The 22,478-nt window shown below is 33.4% G+C and overlaps 1 pseudogene; it reads left to right on the top strand.

The window, feature by feature from the left end:
* Positions 1–37: 37 nt before the first annotated feature.
* LOC126631456 (uncharacterized) lies at positions 38–22,167 on the top strand (annotated as a pseudogene).
* Positions 22,168–22,478: the final 311 nt, after the last annotated feature.

The following is a 22,478-nucleotide window of genomic DNA, read 5'->3' as shown; positions in this document are numbered from 1 at the left end:
GTCATTGACTCATTGCACGACTTCCTCTGTTGAGATCATGACCAGTGCAAAATCCATTGGGACTAATGCTAACGCTTTTCAAGCTGTACCCACCGTCGGGACCTCTGACGTTTTGGGGAATCCATCCTTGTCTAATCACAGGGGTAAGTCACCTAGCTACTCCTCTGCTATCAGCAACTCTTTGCACTGCAATAATGGCCCAGCAGTTGAGGTTCTACCAACCTAGGACTGACGGGACACGTAAGATGGTTACTCCACCAATCTCTACCGCCGTCCAAGGGCAAAGGAGTAGGAAAATTGTCGAGTTGGCTATTTTCTTGTCGTATAATTAAGGAGAAATTAGGTTCACATTCTTCTTTTTACTACTTAATTGATTAAAATCGTATTCATTTTCAATTTTTTTATCAAGGTCCGTGGGTATTAATAACATTATTAATTATTTGAATAATAAAATTGTAGACATCGAAATTTCGGTAAATAAAATATTGACCGATAAATCAAAGTTTCAAACGCTCATGTATTACATAAATTTTACACGTAGCGTATGTCTAAACAAAAAATCGAAATAAGTTGGAAAAGTAATCAAACAGGACACGTGTCAACACCTGGCAGAAACGACTTATTTCATCTGGAATATTATATTCAAAATTAGGCCTTGGAAATTTCTATAAATAGAAAGCTAATTCATTCATTTCAAGGGACCAAAATCATTAGGCAAAATTCTTGAAGCTCTGAAACTCCGAAGCTCTCAAGTATCCAGGTTCCCGAAGAATCAAGAAAGCTCTCTTCGTTCTTCGTTCTTCGTTCATCGTTCATCCTAAGATCAAGCCCCAACGGCCCTTTGGATCAACAATCATCCACCAATTCAAGATCAAGCCCCGACGGCCCTTGAAGAAAGTGTTCTTCGTTCTTCGTTCATCGTTCTTCCAAGATCAAGCCCCAACGGCCCTTGGATCAACAAGCCACCGTTCTTCAAGATCAAGCCCAAAAGCCCTTGAAGATCCGTTCATCACTGTTCTTCAAGATCAAGCTCAAAAGCCTTTGAAGATCCGCTCATCACCGTTATTCAAGATCAAGCCTCAACGGCCCTTGAAGAAACACTCATCCTCAAGATCAAGCCCCAATGGCTCCTTGAAGATCCGCTCAAATCCACTTTCCAAGATCAAGCCTCGACAGCCCTTTGGATCAACAACATCAACAAATCCACACATCCAACCGTTATTCAAGATCAAGCCCAAAAGTCCTTGAAGATCCGTTCATCACCGTTATTCAAGATCAAGCCTTAACGGCCCTTGAAGAAACACTCATCCTCAAGATCAAGCCCCAACGGCTCCTTGAAGATCCGCTCAAATCCACCTTCAAAGATCAAACCCACGGCCCCTTGAAGAAACTTCCAACAGTTCATCCAAGATCAAGCCTCGACGGCCCTTGGATAAACGAAACATCCACAAATCAATACCTTACGGAGATCGAATCATAGGATCAAAATAGAGAGAGATTGTAACCCAAAATCATCAAATACAAATATTTGTTTGTGCACGTTGTTCTTGTCTCTTTCGTTTCAGGAAATTTTCGTGTTCACAAAAATATTTTTATTTTTAAATATATTTCTTTAGTGTTAAAAATGTTACAATTAGTATATTTATATTTATGGCTAAATTTTTTATCATAAATTTTTATTTTTAGTTTGTACCTATTTTTAATTTGTACCATTTTTTTTTCATTTTTAATTTGTACCCATATATTAGTTTCTTTTTGTGCCCATATTTTTTAAAGTTTTATTTGTGTTTGTAGCCATGTGTATACCGTCACGTGACATTGTATATTTAATCAATGATAGAAAAATTAAATATGGTATATTTATGTTTTATGCCTAAACTTTGTATCATATATTTATATTTTTAGTTTGTACCCACTTTTAATTTGCAACATTTTTTTTAAATTTGTAGTATTTTCTTTTTAGTTTTATTTTGTACCCATGTATTAATTTCTTTTAGCACCTATATTTTTTAAAAATTCATTTGTACTCATATTTTTTTAATCTTTTATCTGTACCCTAATTTATTTATAATGTACCCATTCTTCTTTATTAATGTACCACTTTGTTATATGTGAAATGTACCAATTTTTTTAACACTACGGATACATTCTTTTTCCATTTATTATTTCTTATTTTTACATAGTTTTTATCCATTTATTCAATCAAAATGTTTGTTTTTATTGTAACCGTTTATAATAGTATTATAATGAGGAATTTAAATCTCATAAAATATCAAACAATTAATGTCAAAACTATAAAAATAAAAATATTAATTGTAATATAATGAGGTGTACAGAGTTAAGGGACTTTGATCAAACTTTGAATACTATTAAGGTTTTAGTCAAAGAATGTTAAGGATTAGGGACCGCATCCAAAGTATCCCTATAATTAAGGTACAAACAAGGGCCGAGGACTGCAAAAACACGTGCGTGCATGCATGCAAGCTCCTTTTTTTTTCTTTCTATATGTTGAAACTTGTGTCCAATTTTAAGAGTGTGCAATGAGCATGGTCAAATGGTTGGGAGAACAGCTGCTGGGGCCTTACTATTATTCATAAAAAAATACGAGCATAATAGTAAATTAAAGAGGATAAATCTCCAATTAATCTAATAGAGTAAGGGATAATTTTCCGGGTGTTTTGGTTAAATTTTTATTTAAAAGTACAAAAATTAATATTTAACAATAAAAAACTCTGGTATATTCTATCCTTCGAAACATCATAAACTTTTTTAATTCTATTTTGAAAGTAAAATGACACATTTGCTCATATATTTAGTTTTAGTTTTTACGGCAAACTGACAGAAATAAATTTACTATTAGAAGATATAATTATCAGAATGCCCATTGCTACACCTGCTTCAGAAACTTTTAATTAAATCACCTATAAACATTTGTTGATTTGTCTAATAATTAAGAACAAAGTTCATGGAGATAATTAAGTTTGCAAATGATGTACCAACAGTTGGATTGATTTAATAGGCTTTGTCCTTGGATGCAAGGATATTTTTTGCATGGGGTCCAATATCTTAATGGATAAAGTGTTAGATTTATACTCATATCTCCCGAGTTTGAGACTTCATCATCTCCTAAATTATTATAAATGTTAGATTTATACTCATATCTCCTGAGTTTGAGACTTCATCATCTTTTAAATTATTATAATAGTGTTTTTTTTTTGAAGAAAGAATTATTATAATAGTTTTAAATCCTCTCATTCTCCTTTAATAATAATAAATTTAAAATAAAAAGTAAGGATATTTTTATTTTGTCTAAGAAAACAAACCAAAACAAAAAGTACATGGAGATTGCAGGCTTTAACGTCAAACTTTTGCCAGGGCCTACATGTCAGTAGTTTCACTTTTTCCCTAGACTTCTATTATGTATCCCAGATTATGTTTAGAGCATCCCTAATGAAAATATTAAAAAATAAATATCAAAATTTTAATGATTGACATGATAATTACTTTAGTCTAAAGAAGGAGGGAAAATCGTAGAAATGAACAGTTCTTTGGACGAGTTTATTTACAAGATTGTCATTCGGGTGCTTTTAGCCAACTAAACTAGGGTGCACTAATTTCGTTTTTTTTTTCTTGATAAATTTTTGTGTAATTTATCATTTTTCTGTTTTAAAATTGTTACAGATTTTTTCTCCTTTAAAATTGTGATGGATCTTTGTAGGTTGTTTAGCTCACCTTAGGGTTAAACTTTTTCAATTTATTGTTTTTAATTGTTGTTCACTGTTAGATTAGCCATTCCATTTATTCAAATTGTCATAGATCTTTATTTTTATCATTAATGATGTCATAGATATATTATGTTTAGCTAACTATTAGGGTTTGCTCTTGATCTTTTGTAGGTTGTTTAGTTCACCTCTAGGGGGATGGCTAAGGGAGGAATGGCAGGGTGTGGTTTTTTAGTTTTCTCCCTTGATTCAAAAGGTAATGCATTGTTTTTTTTATTCATTGTTTGGTGTCTAATTTGCCATTTCCTTTGTTAAAATTGTCATTGATATTTTGTTCTTTCATTCAAATTGTAATGGGTGTTTATAAGTTGTTCAGTTGGGTGCTAGAATTATTTCTCTGTTTTTGTAAATTAGGGCCTTCCACTGATTTAATTTTTTTGTTTCTTGATAAATTTTTGTGTGATTGATCATTTTTCTGTTTTTAAATTGTTATAGATTTTTGCTCCTTCTTTAAAATTGTCATAGATCTTTGTAGGTTGTTTAGTTCCCCTTAGGGTTAAACTTTATCAGTTTATTGTTTTAAATTGGTGTTCACTGTTTGATTGGCCATTCCATTTATTAAAATTATCATAGATATTTTTTCTATCATTAATGCTCTAACGGATATTTTATGTTTAGTTAACTATTAGAGTTTGCTCTTGGTCTTTCATAGGTTGTTTAGTTCACCTTTGGGGTTAGCTATATGTCCAAATTTATCCTCCAACCTAACCCATTGTCCTAACAACCATAATGTAGATAAATTTGTGGTGCTCCATTGCACATAAAAATTAGCTGTTCACTATTTGATTTGTCATTCCCTTTATTAAAATTGTCATAGCTATTTTTTCCTTCATTAAAGTTGTCATAGATATTTTAAAATTGTTTAGTTAACTATTACAGTTTGGGATTAATCTTTGTAAAACAGGGGGCCACACTGTGTTCATATATGTGTTTTTCGTAATTTTTTTTTTCTTTTGGTTATGAGTGAACACAATGCAGACTCCTTTTTAAGTTTATTGTTTTTAAATTTGGGAGTTTAGGCTGTTTTGTTCACTGTTTAGTTAACTGTTAGGGTCATATTTATGTCTTTATAAATAAAGGGGTTGCCTATGCTCATTTGTGTGCCTCTTCATACTTTCCTGCTGTTTCCTTCACAATAATCAACTTCAGGTTCCTTTTCCACTTCAAATTATTCGAATATCTCTATGTTGCTAGGTTGTTTTCCCATTTCTTGGTTGCTTCTGGTATGCTGCTTTGTCTTTCTATTGGATTTTTATGTTTATATTCTGCTACTTAGAGGATTTTATAGTGTTCTAAATCTGTTTTGTAAATGTGCTTAAACATTGGACATGTTCTTGAATATTAAGCATGTTGTTTGAATTGGATATGTGGTTGAAAATTACGTTCAGCCACCCAACTTCTAGGGAAGCAGAAAATTGAGATTCGTAAGCCCAAGTAGGTCCAATGAGCCTTCAGACCTTACCTATGTGTACCATGTTTCAAGTTTTTAACAGTCATGTTACAAGAAACTTTGGTTTTAACTTTTGTTTATTTTATGTTATGTTATGACCCAAGTCAGATGAATTCACCCTTCAGTTTTGAAAAAATTAAAGTCTTCATGGAACTACCAAGTAGAAATCTCACAAATTTGTAAAGCTAATCAAACGTAGATTAACACTATATAATTTTGTTTCAAGCTCAGGTTTGAATCTGTGCTTAATGGTTTGCATTGGTTGCTATTTTTGCATAATGGTTTGAATACGTGCTTAGGTTGGTTTGAAACTCAGGTTGTGTGACTTAAGGTATAAAACATTCTTTATACACACAAACACTGTCATGCACTTATATACACACAACACATAAGTCTTATATGTTTGTATTTGAATGGTGATGATGTTGAATCTTATTTTTCATCTGTATATCTAACACATTCTTCAAAGCCACTATTAGTATTTATTTATGATTTTAATTAATTGATCTGGGGGGTGTTTCAATTGATCATCTAGGAATAAATATATGGTTCTTTAGTAGTACCAAAGGCTTAAGATTAAGAGTTCTTAGTCATCCAAATCTATTTCAAGGCTGGAAGAAGAGTTCAAACATGTGTTATTGGCTTATATATTTGTATTTGAATGGTGACAATGTTGTTCTTCTGCTGCAAAAATCTTCCTTTCAATCCATTTCAGCTTAGGCTCTACTTTTCTTTCATTTCAGTTTCATTTTCATGTTCATCATGTCCTGTTTGTATGTGTTTTGTGTTGGCATTGGATCTTAATAATAGTTGCTCTATTGCTTGGAATTGTCAATGATTTCAGTTCTTCATTTGGTTCAAACTGACAAATGATTCCATGGTGGTTAGGGATTTTACAATATATAGTTTGTGCCAGTCCATCATTTTTTAATATGTTTTAGTTTTAAATTTATTATTACTAAAAGGGATAGAGAAGAGTTTGAGGAATATATTTTTTTTTCATCTCTCTCGATGAAATGACTCGGTTTTCAAATTTGTAATGGGATTGGAAAATAATTAGATGGAGGGTAAATCATGTTAGTGATGTGGAAGATTACATATAATCCCTTGCAAATCTTGGTCTAAGAATACATGGACATAATAATTCCCTAATATATTGACCTTAAATAGAAAATCGATCCATACATTTTAGGTACACTATCAACACAAACTCTAACTTTCTATTCACTCAGTTCTTTATGACAAGATTGAACAAATTTAATTTGCCTTTATATCTGAATGTATTGAAGTCATTGTGAGTTTTATGCCATTACTGTTCAATTATGACCTTGGTAGAGACCCCTTGCAGTTTACTCAACATTTCACCTAGGCCTTAAGATATCGTATTCTTCGTTGAACCAAATTAGTTGTGCTGGATTCAAAATATTTGTAAATTTTGTTTTTCTTTTTTTTTTTGGTCTGTCTTTGGTCATTTAGCTTCAATTTGTTTACATTTCCTCTTTAAATTTGAAAGTGTCTAAGTTGCTAACGGATCTACTTTCTTTGCATATTACAAAAATTTGGATCGTTTGAGGAAGAAGTTGGTTCCATGCCGTTTTGAGGTATATAATTATACGCCATCATTTTTGTTCAAAGCCTATTTAGCTATCTACCTTTTTTTATTCATATTTGTGAAGCTTTCATGCTTGGATTTTAAATATATAATTCAATATTTGTCATTTGAGCTTATATTGGAACTGAGTTTTTTTTCTATTTAGTTTGCGTATCTGTATCTGTCCATTTATGTCAAGGTTGAGATAACTAAGCATCCATTTGGTCGTTTTACCTTAGAATGGAACTGGGCTTCTTTCTATTTTGTACACGTATCTGTATCTCTCTATTTATGTAAAGCTTGAGATAACTGAGCATATATTTGTAACATACCCCGTTCCAATTGAATGGTTGGTGTATTTGTTCCAAACGCCATTCGAATTGGATGATTGGTTTATTTGTTCTAAACCCCATTAGAATTGTATTTGCTTGGATGGGCTGTTGGTATAGGGATAGTTAGATTAGGAATTTTGTCTTGTCATTTTGTGATTGGGATCTAATTACATGTTTTGTGTTGCATGCCTCCATGTTTCGGTGTCTGTCCTCTATGTAGTTAGTTTGGGCTGTTTTTAGATTCTTAAATAGTGCTGCTTAATATGGTTTGTAAGGTTATTTTTATAACTGGGGGAGCAGGGAAGTGTAGCAAATGAACTTAGAGTTGTGAACAAAAAAACTTTAGAAAAAAACTCTCCCAAATGACAAACTACAAGTTATTTATAGCACAGTAAATACATGCCTTTGTCTCTGTTAAACATTTTTATTGGTTTCAGGTAATTAAAGCCATGTACAAAGCAAATTTATAGGAAACATCTCCATTGACCAGATTTAAATAAAATCATCTACACCTCCCTCAATCAAATGATACTTATAAAAGACCATGCTTAGGAAAGAAAGGAGCCAAATTTATCTCCCTATACAATGGGAGACCAAAACTTAGAAGCAACTAGTTTTTATTTTCTCTAATTATAGAAGGCAGATAGTAGCTCTTCATTTAAAAAAATATATATATTAAGATAGTAGGACTTACAAGATCGCATCCTATGTTTATGTGTTCTGTGATGAAATTTTACTTTTGTCCACGACTATATATCATTTTAGGATAGCATTAGATTATTATATGGTTAACTGGTAAGTTTCTGATGCTATTACATAGTTTGTCTCATGGAACCACAGTGCATTTTAGGTTCAGGGTGGAGTTATGACAAAATAAAGCATTACTACAAACAACTAAGGGGAAATATGAAAGATCATAGGAAAAATTCTTAGCAGTTTTTTAAAACAAACTTGAACCTGCAGTGCTGCACTACACTAAAACCAAAACAAATATGCAGAAGCGTCTCATATTCTGCATTGGTAATGGGGTTTAGTTTGAATATCTCTTTCTTGAGTTGCTCTGCACAAGCCTTACAGTGCATGTTAACTTCGAGTTCTGTAGTTACAACTCTACTAACCTGAAGCAAAAATAAACCACCTTTATAAGTCCACTGTTTTAACAAATGTAATTTTCTTTTTCGGTGCTTTCCATTTCAGACAATGCGACTTTATGAATTTTTTATTTATTGTTCAGTTTGATCGCCTTATATTATTCATTTGGTTTCTGCTTTGTTTCTTTTTTTTTTATTCTCTCTATGATCCTCTGATTATCCAGATGTTGGATGGTTTGTTTTTTTTTTTTTTTATCAATTATGTCTGTGTGATTCTGCTTTTTTAACAGGTTTTAAAACATCATGGTCATTCCAATTAATTAAAGTTTTAAGATTCCTCATTCATTTAACACGTACGAAAATTAAGCATTTTCATACCTAAAGTTTTAAATTATCATCATTTTGTTCAAATGCACCATTTCCATTTTGTTTCCCTTCTCTCATCTTGCAAGCACTCATGGTGTCCATTTCCTTTTAATTTTGGTTAATGCAGGTTTTGAAATTTGTGATGATCATTTTCATATTTCTATAAATTTTGACCCAAAAAACCATGTGAAAAAACACATTACTCTCTAAGTATAAATCACATTAGTCTAATTATGGCTACGATAAAAAACCATGTGATAAATTGTGGCTTGCTTTCACTACAATTTCAATTTGGGAATTGAATTTATTTAAAAAATTACGATCCTTTATAAAATTTAGAAAAGAGCATGTTAAAAGACCAATTTTCTTTACAAGAACTTGAATAAAAAGTAGACCATGAGTGAAAACCAACCAACAACAATTATGGTGATTTAGTAATTTAAACATAAACCAGCTTTGAGAGTCATACTCACCCATTGTCGGTTTTCCTTGTTAGCATATTTCCTACCCAAAGTTTCCCAAACTGTGTTCTCAAACTGCTGCATCAGCATATCTTTCCAACTTCTAATAGTCTTTGGTCCCCATACTTTCCAGAATTCATTTTGGATCTTAATAGTAGCTGCTATATTTCTTGGAATTGTCCATGATTTCAGTTCTTTGTTTTCTTTTCTTTTTGGAAAGCATGAGTGTGAAGTTTGACAAACAAATATATTGAACTTTTCAAATAGACTTTAAATTTATCCCATAGATTTTCTCCTTTTCTTTTTCTGATTGTTGGTGATGTGCTGAGAAAAAAATTATATTAATGGCTGGTCATTTACCTCTGTAGTATTTTATAGTTATTCTGATCTCCACATGTTCTTTAAATGGTGTGGTTTTTCAAGCAGTTAACAGTTTTTAAAAATTGAAACAACATTATAGTTCTAAGCGTAATCATTTGATTAGTCTGCCTTTTAGCATAATTCCTGGAAACCAAGGATCTAACCATGTACAAGGCCCAACTATATAGTTTATTTCTATTTGCACCTGGTAGGCTTTCATTTTAGTATAGCCTTTCATTGCATTTCAGATAGGTGAGGCAGAACTCATTTGCTTTTATATATTTATTTTGATGTATTTTCAAAATGTGTTTTTTTTTTCTTTTTTGGCTTTTTCCCCATCTCAGATGTGTGTCTATATATACATGCACTAATGGTTGCAATGTGTTACAACGGTGTATTAAGCTTTGGTATATTCTTAACTGATGTATCCAATTTTGTTTTCACTGATTATTATAAACATTAGGGAAATTTACAGCCAAATATCAAATTTTAAGAATTTTAACTTGCAGCCATTTTTGTTGGTTTATGTAAAGATTCTAATGGTTTTCTGTTTTAAATTTGTCTCTGTTAGATTATTGTTTTTCAATTTAAATTTTACTCTTTTCCAACTTAGGGTGCTTCACTGAATAAATGATACAGATTTTTCTTGAAGTCATTTCGTTGTTTGTTTTCCTTTGGAGGATTGTTGTGTTTCGGTTAAAACCATTCAAGTTTGTCCATTTGTCAATCGGCATTGCTCATTTTTGTGAATGTGTGGCAAGCCATTGGTGATGCAATTTGTCTAGGCAAAATAGAGATCGTCTTTTAAAGTTAAACATGGTCCACTTTCTACAAAAAAAAAAAAAAAAAAATTGGCAAAATGGTTAACCATCTGTTGGCAAAAACTAATTAGTGACGTCTTGATCAACCTATCTGGCCACTGACCATTATGTTTGGGGTATAGGGTGCATTTTCTATGGTATAGGGTGTCCGAGAGAAACGGTTTCAGAATTATGTCTGTTTGGATTTCAAGGATTACGTTTGGGATTTTGTTTGTAAGATTTGCAGAGAGATGGGGGTGTTTCAGTTTTATGTTTAATGTTCTGAGACTTACCCTTTATTTGGTGCACTTTCACAGATTGAGTATGTTATACCATCACAATTTAAGTTACTTTTATTGTATATGTTTGTTTGCACTTCAAATTCTTAATCTCAATCTCACTGCTTTTTTGCAGTTTAGACCAGGCTTACATCGTAGAATCATAATCTGCTCTTGCTGCTGCCTTTAATTAAGGGGTTCTGAGTCATTACATTTCAATCAAGCCTTTGATATGTTCTGAACTTCAATACGTTGTTTCCCCATGCTTTTCAATTCAGACAGTGCGATTTTATAATTTTTAAAATCATGGGGAAACAATGTATTGGAGTTCAGGACATACCAAAGTGCTTTAATAAGTATTGTTAACAACTGCAATCTCTCAACAAACCAGACATATTTCCAAAAAAAAATCACAACTTCCATATTTAAATTTTTTTAAATTTTTTACTGTGTTATTCTAAGACCTACAAGCTAAACAGATTTTTCTAAAAAACATAAATATTGACGCTATATTTAATTTGTGATTCAGGGTAGATAAAATTGTGAAAGAGATTGATCGAAGCGAACAACAAATTCTAGGAGGAGTTTTGGTTAAAAATTTAAAGGAACTAATTGAGGCTCGAAACAATGAAAAGATTCGAAGAACGATACAAATATATAAAGAAACTGCCCCAGGACCCAATACAAAGAAAGCAGTGATAATAGAAAAAACAAGGATTGGTTTGCGTGTTTATGGTAAGGGTGCAAACCGAAACAAATTGGTGGTCCACACTATCCATTCACCTGAAAATTGTAGTAATTCGCCGAAAGAACAAGTTCTGTTGGATGAAGAAGTTTAGCATTTTTTTTGGGCCCGGGGGGGGGGGGGGGGTTCGGTGGGATCTACAAGTTTGGTTGCTGCAACAAGATTGGAATTTTGTTGCTCTTCCTTGCCTCCACCGCAACATCCGTCTGGGTTTTCAATGTATAGAGACGGAACGAGTGTTAGATAAGATAAACGCCGTGTAAACCTTTTTTGTTCAGTCATAACATCAATAATGTAAACAATTAACCCTTTTACCGTTTTAAGGATAAAGTGTTGGCGTGCTGAGATTATGTTTCTCTGCTTATATATTTTTTACATTTCTCTTTTTGTTGATAGGATCCTTTGACTCATGCTTCTTTGTTGGTTATACACTTTTAAAACAGTTGTTGTACTAATGTTTTGATATTATTCGTGAGCGGGCCATTCTCAAAAACAAATTGTTTCTTTCCTTATGTGGTCTCATGGTGAAATTGAGAGGATTTATTTTTATATTGCAGCTTTAGTTGGTTTTATGAAGATTATATTCTCATTTTTAACTTTGAAAATTTTAGTTGGTTCCTCAACAATTTTTAGTTGGTTCCCCCAAAAAATATATTTGTGTAGATGTTTATGCTGCGTTAGTTATTTCTTTGCAACCATATCTGAATTCTTAAAAATTATGGTAATTAATGTGGTTTTTCAAATGGGGGAAAATGGGTGATTGACGAATTTATATTGTTATTCTCGGTTGGTGTGTAACTATTTGAATATGGAAGGCATGGTATCATGCAAACAATGCAACAATTGTAAATAGAAAGGGTCCCTGCGATATGCAGAGGGTGGGTTTAGAGAGGGTGAAGTTTGCCTAGGTGGCAAGATTAATGCTCATGGTTTCGTAGTTGTGTTGATGGCCGTGAAAACTGTTGACATTGGTAGCCTCATTGTTCCTCTACAATGATTTAAGTACTTGGATGTTTAATGACTTCTCAACTTAATGATTTTTAACTATTTCAGAGTGATTCATAAAGTTGGATATGATTTTATTAAAGGGTGTCAATTTAAATTATGGATTAGGGGTTTACATTTTTAGGGTTCATCACGTTAGAGAGGAATTTCAAGTTGAATTATCACCATGAAAAAATGTTTCATATGCTTACTTACCTTGGAGTCACTTCAGTCCATTTTTTCCACCATCACACATTTTTCATGATTCTTTTCAATTTTTTGTTTCTTATAAATAAAATTGTTCCAGTCAACTTATCGATGTGTTGACATTTTTAAGTGGTGGTGCTTAAACTCAAAACATCCAGGAGTATTTCTATCATTAATAATTTGTATCAAACTCAGCGTTTAATTAGAGTCTAACATGCGAACTTTGTGAAACGGAACGATGGAATCGCATCATAGGTTTCTATGTTTCCCTAAACATATTTAATGAAAATGTTTTCCAACATCTACAGGATCGAACATATAGTGAATGCAAGCTTTAATCTTCGAACTCTCAATTGATGCATATCCTTTAGGATGCATCACAAATGTTCTCTATGTATGTTGTTGATTAAGTACGTGAGGGCAACTCCGTCTTGGACTGTTAAAATATATTTATTGTTGGAAATTAAGGGCTTAGACTCTTAAATATACACTTTTCATCTTGCACAATCTAACGGTCTAAAGTGAATCAAATCTAAATAATTTGTTTGTTTCTGTCAAATTTATAAATGCATCTCTTCCAATAGTAATGCCTTTTAGCAATCATTGTTCACTTTATTCATTAATTTTCCACTCTGCACTGAGAAACCACGATGTCTAAGGAAACAATTACAAATCAAATGTCTCTATTCTTCATTCTAATCTAAGCAGATTAGGATTCTGTTTTTACTGTTATGTTTACAAAGTGTTTGCGATTTTGAAGACCTCTTGCTTGAATGGTTTGTGGTTCACCACTCATTTCATGTGGTTAACATAGTTGTTTCACCATCACATTGCTTCTGTTAGAAAGTAAACCATTGCAGTGTAGTTTTTTACCATTTATGTATATTTATGTCTAGAAGAATATAGGGCTATCTAGGAATGCCGCTAGAACTGAGTGTGCCGATTTGCCTACGTCTATTACGGTTGTTAATCTCGATGATATGGTGTTACAAGATGTTCCCACCACTTATGACAACGAATACAACAATACTTCAACCTTTTTACTATTTTGAAACAAAGGAACCAACCCTCCCCAAACATCTGCATCAAGTTTTGAACAACATACTCCCGTTTGTGGTGTTCTTACCTCACATTCAGCAGCTGGAACAAGTTCTCATCAAATTTATGTACCCCTTTTTCTTGCTGACCATGCCACTGTGCACCAGTTGTTGGCCAGAGATGCTCCCGATATTCATTTTGTTACAAACCCGCTCATCACTGGGCAGGCCACCTATCTAAAAAAAAAGAAAGAGTATGCACTCTTTCAATATAACTTTGTTTACATTTTCTTGCTAATTTCAAAATTTGACTTATCTCTGTTAATTAACTTCTATCAATTGGTTTGATGTATGCTTCTATTATTCTTTGCTTTTATAAGGATTGATCCAGAATATGTTGATTTTGGATTAAGAAATTGCCAATGTCAATATTGCAGTGCTCTATTTTGGTTTGCAGAGCAGACAAATAAGCATCATGAGCGTGCTTCTTCTGTTTCTACCCCGTAGTTTCCTGCGTGTTGCATGAGTCAAAAAGTTCAACTCTCACGTGCTAAACCCACGCCCATTTTTTTGGATCAGTTGTTAAACCCCACAAATTCTCAAGCCTTTTTGTAGTTTAAAAGAAATATTTGATTGTATAATTCAATGATGGCATTAACTTCAATGGAGGCCAAAGTTGATCCATCGATCAACAAGGGTCGAGGTCCATATGTTTTTAAAATTAATGGTCAAGTGCATCATTTGATGGGTTCTTTGTTGCTCTAAAAGGCGACAATCCTAAATTTGCACAGCTCTACATTGATGACACCTAAAATGAAGTCAGTAATCGTATCGGTTGTTTGAACAAATCAGAAGCATCTGAAAAACTCGATCAACATGTTGTTAGTGGCCTCATTAAAATGCTAGATGAGTGTAATGAGGTTGTTCAACTTTTTAGGCAAGCCAGGGATAGAATTGATGAAAGTTCCACAAGTAATTTACATCTACGTTTGTACGGTGCATAGAGCAACTTTGATGTTGGGGACAACGGCCAATTTCACACCGAAAAAGATATTGTTATGGAGCATAGGACATATGGCCTACAGAGAATCACAAAGTTACATCCTAAATACATGGCTCTTCAATATCCTCTTCTTTTCCCATACAGTGAAGATGGGTACTGGAACGGCCTTCCTTGGAATCCAAATTTTAGGGGGACAAAACCAAAGAATGGGGAGGGGGGGTATCAATGAGAGCATTTTTGGGTTATCAAATTCAAGATAGACCAGGACATAGTGACACCCTGTTGAAAGGTGGCAGATTGTTTCAACAATACTTAGTTGATGCATATGCGACGCTTGAAGAAGATATGTTAGATTTCATTAGGGCAAATCAAGATTGTTTTAGAACAGAAGGTCTTAAAGGAATTCATAAAGCGCTCAAAGCAGGAAATGCAACCAATTCTTTTGTTGGCAAAAGGGTCATTCTATCAACTTCATTTACTGGTAGTGTTTGATACATGATAAATAATTATCAAGATGCCATGATTATATGTCGCCACCATGGAAATCCTGATTTATTTATCACTTTCACCTGCAATGCTAAATGGAAAAAAATTATTGAAGATCTATGTGATAAACCTAATTGTAAAGCTTCAAACAGGCCATATTTAATTTCCACAATTTTTAAAGCAAAACTTGACCATTTGATTAAATACCTCAAATTAGGAAAACCTTTTGACAATGTTGAATCTGGTTAGTTCATTACTCTTGACCAATTTTTTCCTTTTATTTGTTTCTACTTTATCACTGCAAATCCTAAAAGTCTATGGTTTTGATGTTCCTGCATATTTTTTTAAAAAACAGTGATTTACACGATGGAGTTCCAAAAAAGAGGTATTCCTCATTGTCATATCTTGTTATGGGTTAATTAACATTATAAATGTCATTCTCTTTATGAAGTTAATTCTATCATTTTGGCTGAGATTCCTGATGAAGGATATGACAAAGCTGGGTATGATGCAGTTTAGCAGTACATGATCCACGGTCCATGTGGTGTTGCGAATCAATTTTCACCTTGCATGAAAGAAAACAAATGTTTAAAAAAAAATTCCTAAATCTTTCACAAGTGAAACCACTTTTTCCACAAAGGGTTTCGTTGCATATAAGCGTCGAGATATAGAAAATCTATTTGTTCTAAAAAATGGAATCAAGCTTGATAATACATTTGTTGTCCCTTAAAATCGTGAGCTATTATTGAAGTATCAAGCACATATAAACGTTGAATCATGATGTCAATCAACACTCATTAAGTATCTTTTTAAGTACATAACTAAAGGTGTTGATCGAACTAGAGCTATTTTTTAGGATGACAAGTTTGATGAGGTTGTGGCTTATCTAAACGTTGAATCATGATGTCAATCTACACTCATTAAGTATCTTTTTAAGTACATAACTAAAGGTGTTGATTGAACTAGAGCTATTTTTTAGGATGACAAGTTTGATGAGGTTGTGGCTTATCTAAACTGTAGATACTTATGCCCATACGAAGCAGTGTGGAGATTGTTATAGTTTCACATTCATTTTAGAAAACCATTGGTTGAAAGGTTGTTTGTACACCTTCCATCTGACCAAAATGTTCTTTTTAGAGAGACTGATGATCTAAACTATGTTGTTAACCACCCTAATCTTGAAAGCACTATGTTAACACAGTGGTTTTGAAACCAATGTCCAAGACCCTGATGCACATATGTTAGCTTACGTTGAGTTTCCTACCAAGCATGTTTGGAGAAATGATGAGAAACAATGGACCCGTAGAAAAAGAGGTAGATCTCTAGGAAAGGTTGCCTATATTCACCCTGCTACGGGTGAATTATACTATTTGAGGTTGCTGCTAAATTACCAAAAAGACAGTTTTAGTTTTGATGATTTAAGGGCCGTCAAACGCATTCTTGAACCCACATTCCAAGCTGCATGCACCTCACTTGGCTTATTGGGGGATGATAAGGAATGGAATAGCACTATGTTAGAAGTGGTTATCACTGCGTCATCCTTTCAATTGAGGCAATTGTTTGTCATATTGGTTCTCTTTTGTGATGTTGTTGATCCATCAACTATGTTTGAAACACAATGGAAGACGATGTGCGATGACATTTCAAAAAACATAATCAATGCGTTTGGCCTATAAGATGTCTCTAAATACCAAGATCAACTTAGAAATTCACTTTTGTACGAGTTAGAAAAATTGTTTGCTGCTTCGAATAGTTCATTGTCAAAGTATCACCTACCACAGCCAAACAAGTTGATGATGGACAGAGTTAGGAGTTTGAGGGAAGAGTTAGATTACGATGTTGACTCACTAAAACATGAGCACTCAATCCTATTTAGGCAGTTCAATAGAGAGAAAAAGTATGTTTATGACAATGTCATAGAAACAATCCACAACAACAAATCTAGCCTTTTTTTTGTACATGGTCATGGTGGAACAGGCAAAACTTTTTTGTAGATCACCATCATGGCTAGAATTAGATCCCAAAATCAAATTGTTTTAGCAGTGACTTCATCTGGAATTGCCTCTCTCTTGCTTCCTGGTGGAAGAACGGCTCATTCTAGATTTAAAATTCCTATCAACATCACAGATTGTTCAGTTTATGAAATTAAAAAAAGGACTCATCTTGCAAAACTAATCACTGAAGTTGCTATCATTATATGGGATGAAGCCCCCATCAATCATAAATGATGTTTTGAAACCCTAGATAGGTCCCTTCGTGTTGTTCTTAAAGGGTCAAAAACCTAGTTTTGACCATTTTCCGTTTAGAGGTAAGCCGATTCTTTTTTGAGGTGATTTCAGGAAAATTCTTCATGTTGTTCCAAATGGAAGTGTTGCTGACATTGTTGAAGCTTCATTGACGAGTTCATACCTTTGGCCATATTTAACAAAAAAAATTGAAGCAAAATATGAGGCTTTCGAAAACAAGTTTAGACGAAAGAGAAAAACAAGAACTAGCTCATTTTGCAAAGTGGATATTAGACATTGGAAACGGTACTGCTGCCAGCTCTTTACCTTCAATTAATGAAAAAAGCTCTTGGGTTCAAATTCTAGAACAATTTTCGAGATGTGCCATATTTTCAGCTGTGTATACGAATTTAAAAACTAATTTTCGAGATGTGCCATATTTGAAAGAAAGAGATGTTGTCACACCACAAAATGATACAACAACTTAAATAAACGCTTTTATGTTGGGTTTGGTGCCTGGCGAAAATCTTACCTATCTCAGTTTTGATTCAGTGTCTTCTTCAACGGAAAATTTAGAAAATTTAGATGTGCTTTATCCAAATGAATATCTAAACCAACTTGATTTACCTTGTTTACCACACCACAAGTAAGATTTGAAAGTTGGCACCACAGTGATGTTGCTTAGAAATTTAAATCAAAGCAGTGGATTATGTAATGAAACACGATTGGTTGTGATCCAATTGAACGACAAAATTATACAAGCAACAATCATAACGGGAAGCAACATCGGTGAAAAAGTTTATATCCCCAAGATAATTACTGAATCATCTCAGCATAAATATCTATTTATTCTACGAAGGCGACAATTCCCTCTAAAAAATTGTTATGCAATGATAACCAACAAAAGCCAAGGACAATCCTTAAAAATTGTTGGTCTATATCTATCGCAAACTGTTTTTTCACATGGACAACTATATGTTGCGCTATCCAGAGTCACCTCAAAAAAGGGTCTCAAAATCGATATTGCTCATGATAGCGTCATGCCCAGAGGTTATACAAAAAAAAAAGTTTATAAAGATGTTTTAAAACATTTACATGAAGGTATAACTTTGTGTTATTACTTTGTCTGTTTCTTTATTTTTGTAAACATGACTCCACCATTTCTTTGTTAAATCACCTTATTCAGTTTTGAATTTAATTTGCTCCTAAATTGTTTATATATCTAGATTAATGAAGGAGCAGCCAATTCGTTTTCTGACGCCATGTCAGCCAACAAACAAACTCCACATCAAGGTATGCAGAATATGGGTCACGAAAAGCATCGGAGATAATTCTCAACCTATAAGTCTTGACTGTGTCTTCGTTGATAAAGATGTGAGATTTTTACACCTTTTTACTTATCGTTGAATGCTAGGATTTTTACGTATCCAAATGTGCAAGCCATGTTCTTAGTACAACAAACTTTGTAATTAAACATATACTAAATTTCATGAAGAAACAACTTTATACACTTCGCTACCCAATTATGCATGGCTTATATTATTAACATTTGTCTGGTTAATTGTTTTGCTAGATACAATCATGGGCCTTAACATTAATTTTTATACTGGGTTAACAAATTCATGCAGATAGACAACAAATGAAAAATCCATTTTCTCCATATGATGGCATGGCTTTCGATAAATTTTGTTCTTAAAATTAAAAAAAAATTCACAGTGAACCATGCACACTTTTCCTATCTTTGCATTTCACTGCAGATATTATATTTTGTTCTGTTTGAGGAAGCTTTTATAACTGTAGAAACAAAACTAAGTATGAACTATCAATTCTTCTTTTCCTTAAATTTTCTTCATTGTTTTTTAACCTATACACTAAATGTGATTTTGCAAGGTTGTTTCGACTACTACCGATTTGATTCTTGGAGTAATCTCCATTATTATCTTGCATATGATCTTACATGCTATCTAAGTAGCCACAACTATACTATATTGTGTGTTTACATGATTCTTAAACTATATGCGTTAAATGTTATCCCACTCATTTAGTATTATGTCTGATTTTAAATTTCTCCTTCTAAAAGGGAGATGCGATTCACAGAACCATGAATGATCGAGACATCCAATTTTTTTGAACCATCTAAGTGTCAGCAATGCATATGAAATCAGCTAATTTCGGGTCGTTAACAACAGGAGATCAAGCAAGGTTGTCCCTCATGCAGCCATGATTGAATTGAATAGGAAAACCACAATCGTTCCTGTTCAGAAAACAAGTCAAGAGGTCCTGATGCATTGGTTCAATTTAATTGAGCTCAATCAACTTCATCGGAGAATCGACAACGATGTTGAGCTTATAGGTAACGATTTAGTTTCAAGTGTAGATGTTGGCTTCGGTGTGCACTCATTCCTACCATTAAATATTATAAGTAGATGTGTTTGGTTTCCTGACGGCTATGCAGCCAACTGAATAGATCACTATCCAAAACACAAGAGTTGCAAAGAACAGAAATCTTAACCTACAAAATATTAGGTAATTTCTATTTACGTTAAATTCTAAATATTATTTATACGGCACCCTATTTATGACATATACCAAACCGTCATCCTTTGTATTATTACAGTGATGAAATAGTAAGAATAACCTTATGGGGAGAGACTGTAACAGGTTTTGAGAACAATGGAATACAAGCGCATTTGCCACCCGTATTTGTTGCTTTCATAAGCCTGAAAGTAAAACAATACCAAGTTTATACATTGCCATACTTTATCTAACTACTTAAAGTTTCAGTTTGTTGATTGTTATCTCATATTTACAGGAAAACCTGTTCTTGGAAGCACATGATCAACCGTTTATGTTTTCAATCCAGAGATTCCACAACTCTCTGAATACAAACACAAGTAAATTAACAACCCTTCTTTAATAACTTTTGCATTTATATTTCTTCGATTAATCTTTGTCACCCTAAACATGCACAAAACAGGTTTAAGCATCTGAGATCACCTCTTCAAATCATGCCCACCTCAGTTGAGATGTATACGAGGCTTGCAGTCGGTGCTTTTTCTGAGTCAAAAACAACTGACGAGTTGCTCTTACTTAATCCTACCTTGCACAGAGTTAGTTTGTCATCACCAACCTTTTCACCGAAATCACCTCTTTTTAATAATAGAATTTTCATGATGCATCTAACTTGACCATCTCTTGCTTTGTTTCTCTATTTGTTTATACTCCATGTTTGCAAAGTGAATTTGAAAACCCTGTGTTTCCATAATAGAATGCAAGTTTCATATGCCAAGCACCTATTGTTGGATTCGATTTGAGTAAGGGCTGGTGGTACAAATCATGGCCGTCATGCCATAAAGTTGTCAAGAAAAACTTTGAATCGTTTGAGTGCAATGAACATGGGTTCATAAACAGATTACCTGAACCATGGTAATATACGTTTACACCTATTTTACATCTTATGGTTATATTAAGTTGCTGAATCCTTTTTTATTATCATGCGATTATGACAAATAAGGGTCGTCTCCCCAATAATTACGTTGTTACTACTGTTTCACCCTCAAGGTTATATTATTAGCATTATTGTAAATGTCTCTGCTATAATGTGTTACGATAGTCTGCACCTATACTGTTTTCCCCACCTTTAAAGAAGAAACTAAAGAGTTTCCAAAACAACCATAATGATAATACATAAATGATCCTTCATGTATGCAAAGGATGCCCCTATAGTGTGCATCTCAAGCCTTGCTTATCCTGATACCTTCAAATACATTGTGCTAAAAAATTTGAGGACGTCACCATTATCATAGGACTAATTTAAAATGTTATTATCTTAGGAATGATTTCGCACATTTATGTACTCATCCTTATTTTATGTGTTTTAGTCGTGGTTATTCATATTTACACATGTTTATTAGTTTGGAATTAAACTTCCAGTGCGCAACTTTAGAACATCATATTAATTGTTAAAGTATGCCTTTCAAATTTTGGGAACCTTCATTTCCATTTGTGCTTCTACTTTATAGAGCTAGGGGCTAAAACCAGTTTATTATGTTGTTCCATGATTCGTTAACTCAAACTTTCAAACATACACTTTTCATTTTGCACAATATGTTGATGTGAGGTAAATTAATTCTAAATAATTTGTGTCTTTATGTCCATTTTATACATGCATAGCTTGCATTACGGTGGTTCTACTGCATTTGCTAGATTACCCACAAGATTGTTATTAGCAGTAATGTTTGCCTAACAACCAAATATCCTCATCTTACCTATGTTCAAAATAGATCTGATTGTGGAAGATAGTATAAATCAGCACAACTTCCTCATGATATGAAGGCATGTCGAAAAAATACTTCGTGTTTCTTGCCACACTCTGGTGATAAAGGATGGATATGAGGATCCTTTCGTAGTTCCGCCAACTCTGAAAAATTTGGTTGGCGAGACAAAACAATTTAAGCTCTCTTTTAGAAATCAAAACATTGACTTCAGGAAGACAAACTTCATTGTCCGTGGACTACTCCAAGACCAACCGATCTTAAGCCCAATAACTGCCTTAGTCACACCAAAAACACCTGCTGCCACCTTAGGAAAACAAATTATGACTGAAGTGACCCCCAACCCATTGATGTCTTCCCATAGACTAGATCAATAACCCCAGTCAGTTGCACCCACAAAGACTTCAAAAGGAGCGTTGTTTCTTGATGAAACGGACAAATCTGACAGGCTTGCTTTAAAATCTCATGTGCAAATCTTACAAACCATGCTTCTCTTAGGTATACGAATATGTATTGCTACTCATGAAAAACCTTCACACCATTGTTTTGCACTCTTTCATCCCTCTCGCGTTTCTCTCTCCTTGATTCACAGCAAAAAATCTCGCGGCAACCAAACAGAGACAACCAATTCTACTAGAATTGCTAGAGAATTCCACAATCTGGTTGTCCCCAAAATTGAACCAACAGACAGATAGGTAAATTACAATTTGTTTTTCCAGCAAACGCCTACATAACAAACATCATAGTAGCATTTCTTAAACTATTATTTATATTTTTTGCTATAGTGTAGAAGATGCCCACTCTAAAAAAAGTCAACATCGCAATCTCCGTGATCGACTGCAACAAGGCTTTCAACATGTTTTTGGCTTTCAACATTTTAGCTTCGGGACTTAGCTGCTTTAACAACAACGAAACACTCTTTTTGTTTTTTGTTAACTACTGAAACAGATAACCAACCCTACAAGACATATATTTTTCCATCTTAACTGTAATGGCAAAATATGTG

Source organism: Malus sylvestris, chromosome 8 (assembly GCF_916048215.2).
Source record: "Malus sylvestris chromosome 8, drMalSylv7.2, whole genome shotgun sequence".
Classification (NCBI taxonomy): domain Eukaryota; kingdom Viridiplantae; phylum Streptophyta; class Magnoliopsida; order Rosales; family Rosaceae; genus Malus; species Malus sylvestris.
Note: the sequence above shows the minus strand (reverse complement) of the source record. Positions and strands in the feature narration are given on the sequence as shown.